This window comes from Triticum aestivum, chromosome 5A (assembly GCF_018294505.1).
Source record: "Triticum aestivum cultivar Chinese Spring chromosome 5A, IWGSC CS RefSeq v2.1, whole genome shotgun sequence".
In the NCBI taxonomy this organism is placed as follows: domain Eukaryota; kingdom Viridiplantae; phylum Streptophyta; class Magnoliopsida; order Poales; family Poaceae; genus Triticum; species Triticum aestivum.
The window spans coordinates 631,877,975-631,885,124 of NC_057806.1; the positions used below are offsets into that span (position 1 = coordinate 631,877,975).

Sequence of the window (7,150 nt, forward strand, 5' to 3'; positions counted from 1 at the left end):
TAAACCTAAGATTGGAATTTTGGAATTCGAATCCATCATTAGCTTTTGTAATTCATTTAAACGGAGGTACATTTTTAAGCCGGGATTTTGTGATTTCCAATTCATATATCAAACCTAGAGATATAGCCATACGGGCATGTTCAAACTTTATAATCATCCACTTTATTCATACACATACACATTTTTTGCTTTTGTCATCATATTTAGGATAAGCACATTTGGAATTTCATTTGAATTGGACCATATGATGGTATTTGCTTGTAGTAGCTCAATGATGCATATTTGAATTGAATGGACAATCTAAGTTTCAAGTTGGATACATTGATTTTCAAAACTTGCAATATTTTTGTGTGGAAAACAAACAAATTCTCGGTCATGATATCATAGTCGGCCGTACAAGAGCAGAATATAATTTCAGGCACCAAAAGCTTTCAAACTCTCGCTCACATCGAAATATCTCGTGCCCGAAAGTTTAGCCCTATGATATTCCTGTTTTACCCATGCCACATGAACAGAAAAGGGCTGCTTTGGTAACTCCATTGTTTTCCCCTCTTTGCCCCCAACATTCTTCCCTAGAGCCCCTCCCCTTCCCCTCCCCCCCCCAACCACAGAAAGCTGCCAAATCTAGTCCTCCGCCGCAGCGGTGGACCTCACACCCCGACGGATCTACCTTCCGCACTTTGGAACCCCGAACTGCCAACTCACCACTTCACCGGAGCCGTTTCAGCGACCGACTTGTACACCGCTCCAGATCTCCTTGACCGCCATCATGGTCCACCGCACCGGATCTGCTTAACCGGAGCCCTCGTCCACCACAGTTTAGGCCCTTCACTGACTCCCTCCTCCGTCCCTTCGCTGGCCCTTCATACAAGCCCTCGTCTGCCGCAACAAATCCGCCTCACTGAAAGCACAGTACAACGTGCCCGCCGAAGCCTTCGTCCACTTCACCGGACCCGCTTTACCTACGCTGCAGCCTCATCAGGTTATTTCGATCTGTACTCCTTTGGTTTTTCACTTTATCGTGCAACTATTCACTTACCACAGATGTGCTTTCTTGTATGTCGACAAGCGCCGCAACCGTAGCACCGGAGCCGCTTCAGCGACGGCGACAGCCGACCCAAACTCAACCGCAACACGAGCACCATCGACGATCCTTAGCTATCAAGTATGCCATTGATAACCATACGCCGCTGAGAATCAGGTACTATTATCCAACGGCCGGCGCCTACGTTCACTTTCTTAGCATAAGCACCGCACCTTTGAATTTCTTCAGGGCATCATTTAGTTTTTCTTGAGACGCGTTATTCTGCTTGCACCTGTAGGGCCATACTTCTGGCAGTAAACATGTTATACATGTGCTAAATTACATACCAGTGCACATATAGTTAATATGCTTTAGTTTTGTCCTAAGTATTACTGTACTTCCTAGATATCACTGCCTACTATTTTGCCTCTTGCATGCTATATTTATGATAATGGTGTTGTTTTGATGCCACATGTTGGTTCCATCAGACTACTTCATGTAATTACACATCAACAAACTAGCATGTGGTTCCGCTGGTTTTTGTTCATTTTACCCTACATTTTCTGATGCTAGCTATTACATCACTACTAATAGCCTCGGTTCATTACTTTTTTGTGTGCTCTTGATCTTCCCAAGTTGCATGACTAATTTGATGCTTCTATTAATTATGGAGCTGCCAACGCCATCAAGCAAAATATTTGTTCTTTTGGGGCTGGCACCTCGGACAAGCATAAAAATAGAGGGAAGCAGATATATTGTCATGTATGCACACACCCTTCTTTCATTAGTTTAGATGAACCATTGATGATCAATTTGAACCAATGCGTGCGATTAAAATTAATTTTACCTAAATCACTACTGGAAACAGGGAATTTGCCATCAGCCAGCTCTTTGCCATCTGCCAGCTGATGGCAAAGAACGTCTTTGCCATCTGCTTATAAAAAACAAATGGCAAAGAACTGACAGACGGCAAAGAACATGGTTGCCATCAGCCAATTCTTTGCCATCTGCTAGTGGATGGCAAATAATCTTTGCCATCTGCCAGCAGATGGCAAAGAGGTTGGCAAATCCTGTGGCCGTTAAGAGTGTAACGGTGTACCAGCCCCACCTCTTTGCCATCTGCCAGCAGACGGCAAAGATTCTTTGCCATCTGCTAGCAGATGGCAAAGAGATGGGGTTATTTTTTCCAGGTAAAAAAACTGTGGGGTTATTTTTTTCTCATTGGTTGAAATGTTTGTGTCATTGATTGATGACATGGCATCCATCCATCCATCCCATTTATCTAAACAAAAAAAGAGAAAGAAAGAAAAGAACCTCCACCCTCCGGGCAGCCCAACCACCCAAACCCTATCCCATCCCACTCCATCGTCGCCGCCCCCAGATGCAATCTCGCCGCCGCCACGCTCGCGCACGCTCGCCGCCGCCATCCATCCATCCTCTCCAGCTCGCGCACGCTCGCCGCCGCCACGTCCACCGCCACGGCCGCACTCAGGGCGCAACGGCCTCCTCCCCACTCGCCGCCCTCCTCACCTCATCCAAGGCCGCCTCCTCATTCTACTCCGACGATGACGGCGGGATAGTCCCCGCAGACGAGCGGGGCTCCCTCTTCGTGTGACTCCCTGTTCATTCTCAAGGAGGACAGAACCAGGCATGTTGTGTGACAACACAATTGGAGAAGTAAAGGTGAAGTTACTGACCATTTGCTACAGATTTTTTGAAATAAGGTGCAAAAGTAAGTTCATGATCCAGATTAGTTGATCCAGTATGTGTGTTTGTGATATGAAACTGGAGATGATAGATAAGTCTTTTCACCGTAAACTGTATTTGGTGCTCCTTGCCTCTTTGGTTGCACTAGAGCAAACCGAACAATTGTTCGGGGCTGCCGGCATGTGCTTGTAGGCAGTGTGTATTCTGATGCTCACATGCTCTGTTTTCCCATGATATACGACCTCTCTATTCCTTAAACTGACATACATTTGCTTATTGGGTCATGCTATGGAATAAAGCTTTTCAGAATGAACATGATCACAGAGATATAACCAATCACGTTAAACTCAAATGTGTTCTTGTAAGCTGAGGCTTCATAGTATTAGTTGGAATATTGACCAGTGGGTGAGAGTAGTTGCTGGTTATTCATGGAATGGCAGGTGAGTGCACAGCTGCTAGTTACCTACATCACTTTGAGGTCATTGTCTGCACTCTTACCTTGTTGAGATCATCGTTTACCAGTGGGTGATGATGGGCAGAATATTGTCTTACCTTATTTCAGTAGCTGAATGTAATTATCAGGATTGTACTCTACTTTCTAGCTGAATGTAATTATCAGTATCTTCTTTACCACGTCCCCTCTAACTCTCTGATCCATCATCGCTCGAGCACCGGGACGCCATGGATAGGATGGCCACTTCCTCCCCTGCCCGGACGCCATGGAGTGGCTAGATCTGGCCATGGACGATGACGCCCAGTGACAAGGGACGGCCTGGCCTGCCACCCTGAAGCCATACCAAGGCGGATGAACAAGGAGGAGACCACCGTCGGAGGGGAGCTAGGAGGGGTCTGAAGCGGTGGACTCTTTCGAGCGCAAAGACGGGTTTGCGGTGGATGCTGGGTTGCAGCTCAGGTCGATGGTGCGGCCATGGACACAACCTCCTCAACCTCGACAACCAATGCGTCGGCAGGGGAGCAACTAATTCCTGAACCTTTGCTTCTCCTCTTTTAATTCGAAGTTCTTAGTTTAGTTCCAGATTTCTATGCATGCCACCTTGATATGTTTGATGTTCATCGATCGTCCAGATTTACTAGCACACCAGATAGAATTTGGGACTGATGCCATTCAATAGATTTTCTAGACATTTTATTGTGTCTCATGCTGAAAAAGAAAATGCACAATGAGCTTGTTTGACTTTTTTGATGCTTAGAGTATACTTGATCAGGGGGCAGTGTTATTTCATGTGATCTTTCATGTCATTTGCTAGTGTGATGCTTCAAGATGACAAATTTAAAAACCTAAACTATTGTAAATAAGCATTCTACATCTTGAGCATTTAAATGTGAGCACTTAACTATTGTACAGCTTTTGCATATTTTGTTTTGTATTTCTTTTATAAACTAGCGGGGTGACCCGCGCATTTGCACGGCTAGATTTTACAAAAGATGTATCTCTGCTAATATAGAGATTGTCTTGAATACTCTACCTGGACCATTTTTCTTATATGAACATGTTTTTTTCTGGAAAACAATACATTGAAAACAAACCATTAATGGAATATTCCTTGATGTAATCAAGCTAAAGCTTTAAAATGTTAATAGTCATTCTTAAAAATGTTTAAGTGTACAATTTTCTCTATAGCTTTTAGGATTCATTGTCTATAGCTAATTAGAAACCAAAGGATTAACATGTTGAGGTTATGCTTTAAGAAATCCTTTCACATAATTTAAAAGTTCAAATCTAAACATTGTTAGAAGCTCTCTTCTACACTGTTCTCATCAAAGCATTTCTTTTTAAATCATTCATATGTTTTCATCTAGTAATTAAGTGAAACTAATATGACTTATCACGTATTTGATATTATTTCTTACTTTGAATATTTACTCCTGTATGATGTAACCATTCCATGATGGCTTTCACTTGAAAAACATTAATCATTGCTGCTTCAATGTATTTTGTCTTGCCTGCCTTGAAAATATAGTCACTCACCGCCACATCATATTGGATTCAATCTTACATTTTTCAGGGTTTAAGAAATTTTCAATTATTATTCTTTTTAATCTACTTCAGATAGTTCTTAACATGAGAAAGACATAAAATTTGAGTTGCCAAAACTCAACTCTCTTCCACAGTCCCATCCAACTCAATCTTGTCGATACATATATTACATTTTTCTAAGTTTTGTTGACAAAGCAACCAACGTATCTTGATACATCTGCTGCATGTTACATTCACATGGGTTATCCGTTTTCATATTGTGCATGGTACAGAAAATAAATGAAATTCTAATTTTATTTGAAACTGGATCCGTGTTTCAGCACTGTTTTAGTTCCAAAGTTGCTTAGATTTGTTTATGTTAAAAAAGAATGTACATTACATTATATTATGGCTTAAAAAATAAGCAGGGTGTATCTTTATTCTGTTAAAATAGTTTAGTTAGGATCCTGGACATGAAAGATGTACCTCACCTTCCTCCTAGAACTAATGTATATACATGTAAAAATAGCTGGGTCTTACATTGCGCTTCCACCTTTAATTATTTCTATCAAGTTACGTTTACCGCAAAATTCAGGCCCCATTTGGAGTTCTATAAAGTGTGATATTCTCGCAAAACTAAAAAAAAGGAGTAAAGCTTGATATTCCTAAAAAATATTATAATTTAAATCAAATGCCCACCGCAAAAAAATTAAATCAAATGCATTAATTCTTGTTAGGGATTTCATATGCAGATCGGACAGCTTTGCTCTTTCTTTTCGTACTTTTCTTTAGCTATGGACATGGACGTGACATTGATTTAGGTGGCAGGTTTGCCTCTGTGTAGCGCTGGCTTTGGTTTTTTTTCTCCTATTAGAATTCAAATCAGAATTGGGCATGTGTTGTTTTGCGTGCAAGTGTCCTTTTCATATACGTTGACTGTGGTTGCCCTTTTCCATTACGGACATATGTACGTGGTAAACCTTTTTTTAGTTGAAACATGGAGGAATTTTTGTGTGTAAAAACATTGCAACTTCACAATATTTGTATGTAACGTTAAATCTTTAAATCTCGGCCGTCTATATCTAAAATTAACGGTTGAGGTAATTTAATCTGTGTGGATGAACGTAGTGGCTTATTTGTCTTCTATCTTAATTATGATGATAGTCTACGCAAGATGTACACATGTTAATTTTTGTTGACTTGAATCTGTTATGCCCTTGATTTTTTTACTTAGCTTAACCCATAACAACAACATCCTTGATATTTACTGATCCCCACCTCGCTCTTTGCACTCGCAGACATGAAGGCATCTATCGTCCCAGCTTTCAGAATGGAGAAACTAGTGAGTTTCATATATGATCTAAATGAAATGTTTAGGACTTGCGGCAGTGGACTTTGCTACTGGTGTGATCTATTTCATGTTTTTGTCTACTAATCATCAGTTAGTAGAATTTACCTTCTGCCTGCTACTGCTTGTTTCTTGACGCCACTAGTTTATGCTGAAATGTGGAGACTTTACACCTTGCAAGATCATTCGGTGGTGGTGACCCATATGATGGCGATTCGCTCCGGCCATTCCAATTTTGGCGGTGGTGGTGTTGCTGCTCCTATGACGGTAGACTCGTCTGATTCCCCTAGCCACATCCATGGTGATGAAGCTCGGCCTAGGCTAGAACCCCCTCCGGTGAGCTCCTCACATCATCTTATACCCCTCCTACTTGCTTGTTGGTTCTATGCTCCGCCTTTGTGAGGTGTAATTGTTCAATTTTGTTCATAGTCGAGCATTGGATGATATTGTATTTTTCATGATGTACATGGTTCATGAACTATGCCAACCTGCAGCTTTGTTGTGCTAGTGATAGTAGGATAATGCAAGTTTTGACAATCCATGCATATTTCCGCATCATAATAATCTTCTTCTTCTAGTCTTCTTCTTCTAACTTTCTTCTTTCCCATTTTACAGATTTTCTTAAGATCACGGAAGCTTGGGTTGATGGAGTGCTTGTATTTAGTTTTTGTTTTGACCTTGTGAAACTTGCTACCTATGGATGAAACTATGTATATGTACGGATGAAACTTGCTACTATTGGTAACATGTGTTGGATATATATGTGTTCATGACTATTGGTAATATGTGTTGAATATGCTATATTGGTCATATAAATATATTTATGTTTGATTTTCTGTGAAAATGAACTGATATAAGAAAAAACAAAATTAAATGGGGCAATATTGTCACTTGTCATCTGCTGGCAGATGGCAAAGAGCTTTGCCATCAGCTGGCAGATGGCAAAGAGGCCACGTGTCATCTACATGTAAAATTTGGGCTGGCCTATTTGGGCTCTTTGCCATCTGCTGGCAGACGGCAAAGCAAGAAGCCTTTGCCATCTGCTGGTAGACAGTAAAGTGCCTGCAGCCTTTGCCATCTGCTGGCAGACGGC

General features: G+C 41.4%; 1 long non-coding RNA gene across 1 annotated transcript; it reads left to right on the plus strand.

The window, feature by feature from the left end:
- Window positions 1-2,333: 2,333 nt before the first annotated feature.
- Window positions 2,334-6,732, plus strand: LOC123105481 (uncharacterized). The gene is made up of 3 exons (XR_006450876.1): window positions 2,334-6,051; window positions 6,239-6,393; window positions 6,673-6,732. It is a non-coding gene; the product is annotated as an uncharacterized lncRNA (long non-coding RNA).
- Window positions 6,733-7,150: the final 418 nt, after the last annotated feature.